This window comes from Haemaphysalis longicornis, unplaced genomic scaffold (assembly GCF_048455015.1).
Source record: "Haemaphysalis longicornis isolate Haplotype H1 unplaced genomic scaffold, Haemaphysalis longicornis Haplotype H1 scaffold_3, whole genome shotgun sequence".
In the NCBI taxonomy this organism is placed as follows: domain Eukaryota; kingdom Metazoa; phylum Arthropoda; class Arachnida; order Ixodida; family Ixodidae; genus Haemaphysalis; species Haemaphysalis longicornis.
This window is the reverse complement of record NW_027526335.1, coordinates 106,286,324-106,300,202: the sequence shown is the minus strand read 5'-3', so window position 1 is coordinate 106,300,202 and position 13,879 is coordinate 106,286,324. Positions and strand designations below refer to the sequence as shown.

At 45.7% G+C, this 13,879-nt stretch overlaps 1 long non-coding RNA gene across 1 annotated transcript; it reads left to right on the top strand.

The window, feature by feature from the left end:
- The first annotated feature begins 201 nt into the window (after window positions 1-201).
- LOC144174985 (uncharacterized) lies at window positions 202-6,321 on the top strand. Its single transcript, XR_013323572.1, has 3 exons — window positions 202-474; window positions 3,333-3,409; window positions 5,052-6,321. It is a non-coding gene; the product is annotated as an uncharacterized LOC144174985 (long non-coding RNA).
- The last annotated feature ends 7,558 nt before the right edge of the window (window positions 6,322-13,879 follow it).

Genomic DNA, 13,879 nt, shown 5'->3' with positions numbered 1-13,879 from the left:
GCCTTTATGCACTCTAAGAAAAAAGGTGGTCAAAAGAGAGTCCCCGGCGCCGCGACTACCTTTAACGCTTGGTGAGTCAGAACAGAGTCACCGATCAGAGTCATAATTTTGGCGACTCTCTTTCGACTCGGTACGGGGCGCAACTTGGCGGGAGAGGGGAACCTAGTCGAGGAGCATAGAAAACAAAAAAAAAGAGATGCCGCTCTGATTGGTCGCCGCAGGTGTGACGTCAGGCGTTTCCCGCGAGCAGGCGAGCAGCCGGAGTGGAAGCTTTTGAACTGCCTGCGCGCTCCGCCGGCGAGGCGTTCTTTGTGTTGTGGCCGTTAGGGCGGTTTTCGTAACTACGTGGTTTCGCTGGTCAGTGTCGCGACAATTTTACAGTGCTTTTGCCGTGCTCCACGTGAGGACAGCGTCCATGATAAGGGAAGATATACGGACGGAGCTGCGGCAACACAGCAACTGCATCTGATAGAGGTAAGTGAAGTATTCACCGCGGCGAGAGATTTTCCCTCGTGAAAAAACTTCGTGCACTTTGCGAATAACGCTCAATTGTGTAAGATATGCTGCTTGAATACTATGCGGACAGTCGTGGCAGAAACGTCCAACCTCATTTCTGCGTGAGTGGCAGGTTTTTCGACGGCCTCAGTATGCGAACAGGGCAGCATGACCGTTGGCGCGAGCCGCCGCCGATGGCTCGCCGCCGACGAAACGGCGACCTTGAACACGATGGCCGCTCCACGGCCAAGGCGCAGTGAAAGTTTGTTTCACTTCCTCTGGCGCTTTTATTTGACCCTGAACACGGAATGCTGAGTGCGCTTTGATGAATTTGGCTCAGGCTGACAGAGGGGCGAAATGTCAACATGAAAAGAAACGAGTAGGTGCTCGACAGCGGCTTATTTCGGCGCCAAGCAGCAGTCACTTCGTACAAATGCGGGACGCGTATGTATTGGTAGAATATAATTTTGCGCGTACAGTCATGGGCAATTCAAATACGAACCGCGGTGCGCACAGCCGAAGATCCCGGTGCCGTCTCCTGGCAGCGGCCGAGGAAAACGCACGGACATGCGTTGTTGAGATATCGGGAGCGAGGCTGCGTGTCCCACTGCGATATGTTGCTGTCTGCTCGCTCGCATGTTTGCTTTGTCGCCATGCCGCAAGAGCGCTGACAACAATTGTTAGTGATCCGGCGCGAGATAGTATAAGGGTATCTACGGCCACTGTGTGCTCGGCTCACACGAGTGCCTGCTCCCCCTGTGTGCTGGCGTCACATTGCCGACATAGCTTTGCATGTAGGGTGCAGTAACTTGAGCAAATAACGATCGACACCTGCTTCGCACCCAAACCATGCTCAGTACTGCCCGCTCCGCAGATTTTACTAGCACTAATGGGCCTGCCCTCCTCCCCTCCCCATCCCTCACTCTCACTATAATGTTTGCGAAGGTAAACTAGTGTTAAATAAGTTCCCTTTGATAACGGTTGAAAGTGTATCAACTGTTCCATTTCAGTAGCCATCAACCAAAGCAAACGCCGGGTACCTCGAGGAAGCTTGATTTATTGAAGGGTTTAACGCACCGAAGCAACGCAGGCAATGAGGAACGCTGTAGTGGAGGGTTCCGGATTAATTTTGACCACCTGGGGATCCTTAACGTGCGCCGAAATCCCGCACACACGGACCTCGAGGAAGCTGGCGTAGCTTTGTGGTTAAATGGTACGGCGAGGCACAGTGAAATGCGGCTTTTATTTTTCAGCTTTTTCAGGTTATGATGTCTGAATACCGCGTGGGTAAGCTTACAGTGGCTGGTGCTAGAGGAATATAGGTGGTGCGCAGAACGCTTTTAATGCTACTTCTGTGACTGATTCTTGCGCAGAGACTGTGCTCGTTACTAGAGCATTTCTATGTTTTGCTCGCAAGCCTGGTCTCGCCTGCTCCAGCAACGCGTAGATGTTTTGTTTTTTGTATAAACATGAAATTGCGCACCATCCTGCTGCAGCTTGCACACCGTAAGCGTTTTGTTCATAGGCCGCCGGTCTAAAGGTATATTAGCATTGTGTGGGCTTTGCAGTGAACTATTATTATGCGTTAGGGTGGCGCAGGAGCGTTTTCAAGGCCACATTCGTGAGCAAAAAGCGGGGAATATCCTCCTTAACGAGCACACGTACGTGGAAATCTGGCACAAGGAAGCAGGCAAGGAAATTTGTGTGCACGCCATGTGTGCACTCAGCGTTATCTTGCACTAGATGACAATTCCTTTGTAGTACTATAGCTCTACACCGCTTTTGGCTCGATTTATAATTGCCAACTTCACGGCGAAATGCAAATTCGGCCGCTTCGCGCTAGCTGAGCCGTCAAATAAACGTTTCTAGCGCTAGCCACCACACCCGCCGCGGTGGCTCAGTGGCTAAGGCGTTGCGCTGCTGAGCACGAGGTCGCGGGTTCGATTCCCGGCCGCGGCGGTTGCTTTTCTGATGGAGGCGAAAAGCAAAAACGCCCGTGTGTACGAGATTTCGGCGCACGATAAAGATCCCCAGGTGGTCAAAATTAATCCGGAGCCCTCCACTACGGCGCGCCTCATCGCCTGCGTTGCGTCGGCACGTTAAACCTTACAATCAATCAAGCGCTAGCCATTACAGCTACACTTCGGAAAAAAAGCCTAAAAAGCGCGAGCAGTACAAACTCAAAGAACGAAAAAAACCTGGTGGACAGCCCACGATCATATTTTTGCATGGGGGTGCAACAACTCGCCTTAGACGGCGCAGGTGCGTTACGATAGGAAGGGAGAGCGAGAAGGAGGTAAGGAGCCGCCAACTGATGATGAGCGGCCGAGATAAATGGGCCGGCGGTATTTCTCTTTCACCTTGACGAGAGCCAACTTGGGGGGGGGGGGGGCGCATTCCTTGATTGTAGGGCTTTACGCGCCGACGCAACGCAGGCGATGAGGCGCGCCGTAGTGGAGGGCTCCGGATTAATTTTGATCACCTGGGGATCTTTAACGTGCGCCGAAATCTCGTACACACGGGCGTTTTTGCTTTTCCCCTCCATCAGAAAAGCGGCCGCCGCGACCGGGAATCGAACCCGCGACCTCGTGCTCAGCAGCGCAACGCCTTAGCAACTGAGCCACCGCGGCGGGGGGGGGGGGCGCATTCCTGCGTCATTTGCCGTTCGATATAGCGGGTTTCGCTTGTATTTTTATTCGATATAGACGTAATTTTTGCTATATTTTTCACTGCAACTATACTGTTAGCGGAAGGAGTTCGACATACTGGATAAATCGATGAAAATGGTTTCCATCAGTTGGGTTCGGCTGTACAACTTTAGTTTGCTCTCTTTACAGATGCAAAAGGTGTCAGCGCTACCGTTTGGTTGCCCCATTTGGTGAAGGAAAGAGAGGATGACATCTTCACGATACTGGTGAGAACAGTGAGCTTAATTTGCGAATTAGATGGCAACATTGGCAAAAAAAAATGGCTCTTGGCTTGAGTTGCCCTCGGCATTAAAAATATTAGGGTGTACCCAATATTAAACTAAAAGAAATGCTGTACATGTAAGAGAGAGCAACTGGGAAAAAATTGTTGCTCTTTAGAAAGGCTGGCTGACGTGTTTAGGCTTAACGTTTATGGTTACTTTGACCACCGGTAGCGAAATATCCTTGACCATGTACTTTTTTGCTTTCCTAAAGGTAAAGTGCACTCAAAATTTTGGTGTCTTGATAACCTCAATTTTGTAACTTACCATAAAGAGAAGCCTTAAGGGGAACTCCAGACCCTGGGAAGGAACCAGTGTGTTTAAGATATCAGCCAGCAAAATCAAGCTTTGGGAAGATCCACAGCGGGGTAGTTGCTAGTGCTTTTTAACATCTTGAAGTAGCACAGACTAGATACAGACATGATAAGTCGAAAATGAACAGACAACAGCGCTTTGTAAATGGTTCGGCGCAACATGGTATTTACTGTGTAACTTGTCCTCATGTAATTTGTGAGTGCGTGACCTAAGCACCTATTCTTGAAAAAAAAATTTACTTCCACAATATCTGCGCTCCAAAAACGTTTTGCTGTGTTAGCTGTGTGCCATGGGATAAAGCTGAACATAGCAAAAGTGCGAGAATGCCAATGCAATGGGTGAAGCAGGACATTTGCTAAATGGAACTGCCTGCTGTTATTCGTGAACAAAGAAGCAACGAATGTAGACGGAAGGGTCGGCGGTAGCTCAGCGTTTTTTCGGTCTCTTCGGTTATTTTGATCTTATCACCAAGCGTGAGTGGCATTTGAAGCATTTGTTTGTTGTGCTCATCCAGAAAAATAAAAATTGACCTTGTGGCTCTGAGCACCCTTCACCGATTGTGAACTAACAGAAAAACAGGCACGAGCGGCTGCAGTCGCGATTGCTTGAGATAATGCCTTGAGCATACTGGGGTAGTAAAGAAACGAGTAGAAAAAAAGTGGTGCCACAAAGAGACAAGCCGGGAGATAGCGCAATGTTAAAGTAAAGGCTGTGGCTAGCGTTCCGTCGAGACGGAACGATATACAAGTGCTAAAGTTCCGTCCAGACGGAACAGAGCGCTGTGAGTTATCCTTCCCAGACGGATTACAACTGAGAGCTTAGCGTTCCGTCCAGACGGAGCCGGCGTGAAATTTGTACAGTTCCGTCCAGGCGAAAGTAAAACCGGCTGATTAGACCCGACCTTGAGTATTCATATTTGGTGTAGGGGTTGCGCCTCGGAACCGCTATAAGGGTGTCAGGTTGCGAGTCATGCATCACATGAAGCTAGCTGCGTGTACTTGTGCGTTATACAACCGGCGTATTTAATGTGTAGGTTCTAAAGGCAGGTTGCTGCGACCCCAATGATTAATCATAAGAAGCGGGTCTTCGCATAACCGGGGGGTGTACTATAACTGAGCTTTCCCTGTAACTTATCATCGCAGGTATTTTAGTTTTCAGTCCACGTGGCATACTAAAGACAGTCAGAGTAATAATTTATACATATTGATGGCTGTCCACATAAAGAACTTTTTTACAGCAGCTAAATTTCAGCATTATTTGTCTTTTTTTTCAGGACCCAGATACTGCATACTCGCGACCGACTCTGCTGTACACGGGGAGCAGCCCACTGTGGTCCGACTCAATTAAGGTGGTGTGCGAACATGTATCCGTTAACGTCTTTGACTTCACGTCAGGAATCGCTCTTGTATGTGCCATGTACTGGGCATACAACCTGCAGTACTTGAAGTCTGCAAAGCAGACCTTTACAGTTTTGGAGGAATTGATGGTGGTGCGAAAGGGCGCATGCTTGAGCACCTAAATGCCGGCGACAAAGGTAGTCACTACCTTGAGAGCTCGTGCAGGGACAGCCAGGGAATAAATACACTGTCCAGGGCCAGCAGATCAAGTGGTGGGTGTTGCAACATATAGCCTCCGAGTAAATTTCTGTGTTCTAAAATGAACAAAATATTCTCAGGAAAATTATAACAATCATCCATTAATAATTATTTGACACCCTTTTTTTTAATGTTCATTTGCATTGCGTATGAGTGGTCAAAGTGGTCTTATCATAAAGCCGAACCTAGCTGTATGCATGAAATATGAATGTGTTCAATATGAAATTTTTATTAAGCAATAACACTCCCGAACTCTGTTTTGTGTATTTTATTGTCCTGTTTTCAATTTGCCAGTTGTATTGTTCTAGAATTTTTTCACTTCAGTTGTCTAAAATGACATTTTCAAATATTTGTATTTGTTATAATGTAATGTGGTTTTAAGAAAAATTGTGTTTTCATATTCACTTAACATTTTGTGAAGTTGTTGAGCCAGCAGCTGTTGGCTGATTACTGTTGTAGGGTTGTGTTTTGTATATGTGAGCTCAAGTGTTTCTTGTCCTGTTCAATGTTACAATTTGTTGTTTGAGACACGAATGTTGTCTAAGGTAATAATTTTGAATCTTGTATTTTTCACGTTTCTTCTAGTCATGTATATGTTGTCTAAGACAAACTCGTGATTTTTATTTCTTGTAGCATTTTTTTATAAATGTGGTTTTTAAAAAAATTGTGTTTTCATATTCACTTATCATTTTGTAAAGTTAGTGAGCAACCAGCTGATGGCTGATCACTGTTGTAGGGTTGTGTTTTGTATATGTGAACTCAGTGTTGCTTGTCCCGTTCAATGTAACAAGTTTTTGTTATGTGAGACACAAATTTTAAGGTGATAATTTTGAATCTTGTATTTCTCACGTTTCTTATAGTCCATTGTATGTTGTCTAAGACAAAAACTCGTGATTTTTATTTTGTGTCAATTTTTTTCTAGTCATTGAGCCAATGCATAATTTGAAACGGTTGTGGGCTTTATTTCAATAAAATGGTTGTTTTGGTACTTTGCATTGATGTTTCTTGCATGTATGCATGGCTGTCCTTATAGGGTCATAATAGTATCTGTATGGTATTTTTTTATCCTATCGACTCTGAAGCGATTCTGTTTGCTCGAGTCGGAAAATAATCGACTGGACTTTTCTTTGCAGATTTTCAGTGTCGGTGACGGTGCTGCAGAGTCCTGCATGCTCTATCTCAGGGGTCGCGGGATTCCCTTTCAGCAGGTCAGGGCGACTTGGCTGGGGTCATGTAGTAGCCAAAGTAGCCAAGCGGGCTCTCTATAGCCAAACGGAGAGTCTGTGTGACTACTTTTACTACTCGCAAAGTAGTCATGAAGACTCTCTTCGTTTGAAAATTAGGAGTCGAGGTGACTTCCCTTACAGAGTCCTGCATAGCCTTTTTTGACTCGGTCTAACAGAGTCACAAGACTCTTTTCCAAACAGAGTCAGGACGACTCTCATTGCTGGGCCACAAGGTAGTCAAGCAGACTCTTTTCGTTTACCATTTCGGAGTCACTGTGACTAATTTTCAGGAGTCCTGCAGACTCACTCTTGACTCTTCGTCACGACTCCCTCCCTAAGAGTCCCAGGACTCTGTTTGAAAGAGAGTCTGGTGACCCTCCCCATAAGAGTCCAAAGGTAGTCAATTCTGTAGCAAGCCAATGACTCTGTAAAATGAGTCACTACTGACTACCATTTTTCTTAGAGTGTGGGTCCCCTCTTTTTACTGGGCCCGTTGGTTGTCTGTCGTAACTTTATAGCCGGCGGCACAGTCCTGTGTGGCGTAGGTTGAGTCTGTCGGGAGCTTGTTGGTCTCCCTCGCGATGGCGTCCCAAGTGGTGCTTAATGAAGGCGATTGACGCAGTTTAATAATTGTGTTACGAAATTCCTACGATGGTTTCTTCTCCTGGTCCTTTGCTTCCCGATAAGCCCACTCCGTATCGCGTAGCCCCGTGTGTGATGGTAACCAGAGCATCTTGAGAGGTTCCAGTAGGGGATTTTGAAGTTTCCGTAAGATTGAGCGCAGGTAATTCCGCCAGTGCAAATTTAGTATGACAATTCTTGAACTGCATAAAATAAAAAAAGGGAATGTCGGTATGTCAGAGCAGGCCTATCGCCGCTTCTTTGCAATGTGTGGCGCTGTAGCAGGAAATGTGAGGCATTTCAGAGAATCGTTAGTCGGTGAAGACACAACAGCAATAGTTAAAGCCAGTCAGGGCCAGTGGCGTAGTCTCCGTGTCAGGCGCGCAGAGTGGACGAGGCACAAAAATGGAGATGACAATTCGCGCTCATGCTGTTCGTTGAGCACTGTGAAAATTGTGGTTCATGCGCTGGATAGAGGGAGAGTCGTAATGTATTCTTTCTAGTTGGTTGGAATACGAGCCGGTGTGGTTGGCGAAGAAGGCTGTATTTCTGCCTCTTCAGGAAGAGTTAGCCATGTGTGTGCTGAGATAGATGACGTACCGCCCCCCCCCCCCCAATCACACACTATGGTTCGATTAATTCTGCCATGCAGTTGTACGTGCAGGTGGCCCGCAGTTAGGCAGTTAAGGTGGAAAAAACCAAGTCGAAGGCAACCCTGTAATTCCTGTGTATCAGCCAGTCCACTCTGGCACTTCTGTGTCGAGAGAAAAAGATATGAAAAAAAAAATGCGGCTAACTAAAAATGCCTGCGTAAATTGCCAGTACTACACGTTTTTTGTACCCATGGCCACTGATAGTTACGCGTCTCGTACCTGCGTTTCATAAGAGGAGAGGGTGCTTAGGACTGATTGGACTGGATGACTAGATCGATGCTTTTAGAGATTCAGAGTAAGGAGAGGAGCATTGTTCCAGGGGGGCTGCACGGTCGGTGCTGTTTAATTATGATTGCATGAGGGGATACTCATACTGACACTATATTTCGGGGAACTTTCTGTGTACACTAAAAATTGAGTGCGAGAAAGTTCGGTAAGTTTTCGTCCTGGGGACAGGCAACCCCTCGAGGCACAATAGGAGCACGCACTTCCACTGCCACTTCAGCTCCGTTGGCTTTAGCTTGCTGAACATGACATAGTAAATGCTGTGTTGTCCTGCCTTTACTAGAAGCGTGCCCTAAAGTCATGCACCACGGCTGTAATGAACAACGTCACCACGCTCATAATTAAAGATGCAAAATAGACGAGTAGCAAAATGCGTTTTGAGAACATCACTTTGCCTTGGGAGAAGCAATGGCGTCATGATGTGGCATACAATGTATTTTGCTACCGTATAGTGCTGCGACAGAGGATGGCACTCGATAATGGCGAACACGAATACGTGGCGGTCTAATTTTACGCCAACCGTAGATATTTGAGCCTTAACGTCGTCAACCGGTGCCCACAGTTTCCCGTACAATGAGTTCAATGTTGCTTAACATTTCACACGGCTCATCGTTACGGCTACGTAGGCTTGGATCTTAACATACGCCTAACAAGGGAAAATAATACGCTGACATTCGGAGGAAATGTTTTGCCGACGGAATGTAATGGTTTCGGATCCACCACATATTAAGCAATGCTTAAGAGTACACTTTTTAAAATCTTAAAATGCACACTGAACTGCTCATTATAAAGTATGTAAAAACACAGCAGTGCTTGTAAGAAACTGTTTCGATAAAAGTAAGGTACAGAATATTTCCATACTACACCAAGAGCTGCGGCAGAAGAGGTTTACGTCTGGATGTTAAGTGCCTCCTTTTTCCGAGATCCGCCGTCGTCGTTGTTGGTGTTATTGCCGTCCTTTCAAGAAAATGGCCGCCGCCGCCTAACGGTCGTTAAGAAAGGCTGTGTGATCGGGTGAGATTTAATACCGCTCCTCCAAACTAGCAGCCATTGCTTTATCTGGGCACGTTCACAGCTGTTGTACGAAAATTTTTGTTGCTTTTTTCGTGGCACATAGCCACTTGGGGCAATGGCCATGAATCGGGATATTTGAGAGGCGAATGTGTCCGCTTCAAGACATTTTCAAACCTGCAATTTGGATGCATTGAAAGTTTTAGAGTACTGCCTGCCGCAAAACGGCTGAACGCTATGGCAATGAAGTGTAACAGGTCCGCACCAGCCGCGCAGAAGCCTGATTCTGGGGTCGCTGTGAGGTGTGTGAGTCGGTCTGCGCGCGTGATTCCCGCCGTATGATGAACAAACGAAAACTGAGAATGAGACACACGCAAGGTGTAGCCTAAGGGAAGCAGATGGAACTTATTCGCCCCAAAAGGCAAAGAATCGAGAAAGAAGAAAGATACGAAATTAAAATGTAGCGGTGAAGAAGTTGGTATAAGTAGATCCAGGCGATTTAGGCACGGAAAATCTCGATTTTAGACGCCTATAATAGGCACAAGAAATGCGAATTTAGATATATATGGGCGTCAAAAACTCTAGTATTGGGATATGTAGGCCCGATTCGTGTTTCCTTTAGAAATTTATTTTAGGACAAATTGTTCCATAGCAATGCAGAGAGCGGGCATATCTTGTGCTTTGGGGGAGTAGTTTTATTTTCTTCTTAAAAATGTGCCATACAAGATCTGCCATTTTAATAGATTTGCGTAAATTTCGGTGATTCGGCACTAAAATAACGTCTTAAAACAATGACATACCAGCCACCGGAATGTTTTATGGCGTACGTTGTGCCTTCTTTCAGTAAATATTTTTGTGCAAGAAAAGCACTCAATGTTCACGAGCGTTAATGGAGCGTACTTGCATTTTGGAACGCTCTATGACCTACTTTTATCTGGAATATCAATGTGTACCGCTCAGAACTTTTGGAAGTTCTATTAGTGCAGCGTATTCAGGAGCTTTGTGATGTGGCCTAGAGAGATTTAAGATTCGGAATGGCACTGTCAGCAACCGGTACTTCGCGGAGGGCAGCACACGTGATCCACACTTCTTTCTGATTTAGAGTGGTGCCCAAGTTCTTCATAGCTGATTGCTTTGTGCTCAGGATGCGAAAAAGCAGACGACTGTGCCAAGTTCCGCTCAAGTATTGCATGTTACAGCATGGTTTGGGCGGCGACGCTCTTCTCCGCTGCAACGCTATGAATAACCAAGAAGTGTTTGTTACGAAATTCTGGCACCCTCAGACGTGCGAAATGGGGGGTTACCAACAGTCTCTATAGAGTGACGCACAATAGGTAACTGCTTCCTGATGAGAGCACCCATGAACTGCATGAATAGCGCAGCAAAAGTGCAATAATTGCGGATAAAAAATTGAGTCCTGCTGTCCGGCAGAATTGTAAGTCCAGCGAAGCTGCTGAGAATGACTCGTCAATGGCTATACTGTTCCTACCATTCAAAAACCTTAGACAGCATGCCAGATAGCAAAAAAGGCATTTTGCCTAAATTCTGGTGTCTAGTTTTATTATCGTTTGGCTCTCGCATTTAAAGCCCGTACGCATGCATACCTGAGTACCCGATGTATTTTGCTGCCTAGTTAGGATAAAACACCTCTGACATGGCAGCTGACGTCGAGCACACATATATCACACCATCACCACCGATAAAAACATCAACGCTCAGGAAATTTTGGTTTAATGGCATGTTCTACTCCGCGGGAGGGTCTGAGAAGAAAATACACCCATTTGTTTATCAAAGCATACGCAATGAAACTCACCAGAAATGTCTTTACTGAGTTGAAAAATAAAACGTCTGATACCCCCAGCAACGCTCGGAGAAATCAGCTAAAAGCCTTCTCTGTGTTTGAGAATGATCATAAACAAAGAAACAGTTGTACTTTTGCAAACTGGAACACTTCGTTTAAAAATTCACTTCACGTAACTCAAAAATCGTGAATAGGTTCAAGCTTCGAGCACTTCGCCACCAAGTAAAATGCGCAGGATAATCTTCTGACTGTGGTGCCTAAATGCTCTCTTGTCTTCAAACCTTTCTCCAGGACCCATAAACAAACCTTACTTAAAAGTACCAGCAATTTCATTATCTGGCAGTGCAGTTGGTTTTAAGCACTTAACCAGAAACCTATGGTTTGTGGACCGCAAATTAAGCCCCTATGATTGCCACCGCCATTTTACCTGCTTCTTTTTCAATTTAGGTAGAACGGAAACCAAGGGAGCTAGTAGTCTTTTAGCGCTGTAGTGCTACGGCATTCCAGCATTGGTGGAGCGGAGGAAATATATATGCCACCGACGCCAAGAAAACGTCGTTCTAGTGAAAGTGCGCCTCAAAGTTCTCTGATTTCAGATAGTAATATATATAATACACCCCCCTTATTACGCAATCTATTTCATAGCATGACCCCATACATTCATTCTATTCAAACCCCTATAATACATTCATTTGAACTCATGGTTCCAAACACAAGGGCATATAGCGTACATAACACGCTTGACGATTCAACGTTGACACTGATTTTTACGCTGGAATTACATGTGTAGTGATACTGTTTCGGGGCGGCAGTACAGAGGATTCGAAATTTGATTGATAACGCGACAATTTTTATGAGGAGCCGTAACTGCAGAAACACCGGAGTGTGTGGCATTGCTTTCGTCGTCTTCTCAATCATGTTAACATAGTGCATTGGTACACTGCCTATTTCTTCCCTCCCGTAGCAATATTACCGTCTGAATCATGACGAGCCTAGGTCATTCTGAGTGCGCGCATACATCCATGCTTCTTGGCTGAGCCTGAAGTTTACAGCTGCTCAGAAATTTTGGGAGTAAACTTCGTTTCCCACATAGGGAAAGCCATTGTGGTGGGGTAAATAATTATATAACAACACAGATCAATTCCATATATTGTGTTCCGTATTTATTAGGCAACCCTGAAAAACAGACGTATTATTGTTGTCTTCCGCACAACGTACACGTTTAGTACAATTCTCATTCTATCCACCGTTTCCGTGAACACCTGTGCTTTTTTCGGAAACGCAACAATGGCACCTCGTACTTTACTTACCGTTATTTCTCGCAGTAAGCTAATGCTAACTCTGATGTTAACTCTTTTTTTCTCTCCCTCATGCAGTGCTTCGTCATCTATAGAATCCAAGTCTTCGCCGACAAATTACCATAAATTATCTGGGACTGAAAAGGCAGAGCCATGAACTTTGGGAGTATTTGACGCCACGCTGTCTTCAAGATCGCTACCCTGAGATCATGGTGAAAGAATAATCGCGATTTAAGAGTGATATTGGGGGGGAGGGGAGACTGACACTCCAAATTCAAGCGGTAAAAGAACAGCAATAAATTATTATATTGAAGCCTCAGACTTATCACTATTCATATTTACTCATGGCTGAGCACTATACGGTTCTTTCAGAATTTCCTTCTATGCAGCCGCCGTGAAGCAATATTAGGAATATTCTCGGAACCTTTTTAAAGGGACTGAAACACTGCAGATGCGGAATGAAACTTTTTTACTTACTTGATTGATTTGTTGTTGATGCCTGAAGTTCGACAAGTTACGTAAACAAAAATGGCTTTAATCCCATCGGAAAAATGTATTTTTCTGTGCTCTATACTGACAACGACTTCTCAGTGCCATTGCAGAGCTCTTGTCAGCCCATCAGAAGATAAGCTGTGATTAAGGACGGCGTCATCTCGCACGCATGAAACCAAACCTTCTGCAGTGTTCCCAATCACTTCTACCCTATGGTAGTTTTCTTCTGGGGTCTATACTACGTTCGTTCTTGCGTGCGTGATGACCACACCGCTCCCAACCTAAAGGGACACTGAAGTGTATTTGTCAAACTCTTGTTTTGTTTGCATGATTCAGACTGGCTCGAATAAAGAAAAAAATTTCCTTTAATCCGTCTATAATGCAGTATTCATTTATAATGCCTGGAAAAAGAAAAAAAAAACATCCCGCGACCTTTCCGGCGGGCGCAACAACTAACAGCAGTGACGCGTATTTGAAATTCGATGTGATTGGACGATGTCCAAGAATGGAATTCGCACCATTTCCGGTGCAGCTTCTGTGTAACATGCTTGGTTGGACATTGACGATATCTTTTTGTAATCTGCATACCACGCTTCTGCCGTGATGTCCGCTGTTTAATTGGTCAGATAATCCCGCCAGCACCGCTTAGAATCCTAACGCTGACTATCCCAGGTGTACCGAATGGCTGAACGTCCTTCGCGTCATCCGAGACGCTCAACTGCGAGGTGCTTCACTACCGCTCTAGCTTGACTGGCTCTTCCCTGTGTCGTAAGGGGCATGTTCGCAAAAGGCAGACAGTTGGCTGATTCGCCACAGTCCCTGCAACCTGTGAGTGTGCACGTCCACACCACGTCAACGCGAAGTCGCAAGTGCGTCATTGTCAGTCTGCACGGAGTCTGCGAACCCACTCGTGGAGCAATGAAAGTTGCAGAGCGAAATGGTGAATGGAGCGTAGAAAGGATTCATCATCATTATCATCATCAACAACAACCACATCATCATCGTCATCACCCTATCTACGCCCGCTGCAGGGGAAAGGCCTCTCACATTAATCCCCAATTACCCCGGTCCTGTGCTAACTGCGACCACTTTATCCCCGCAAACTTTTTGATCTCATCT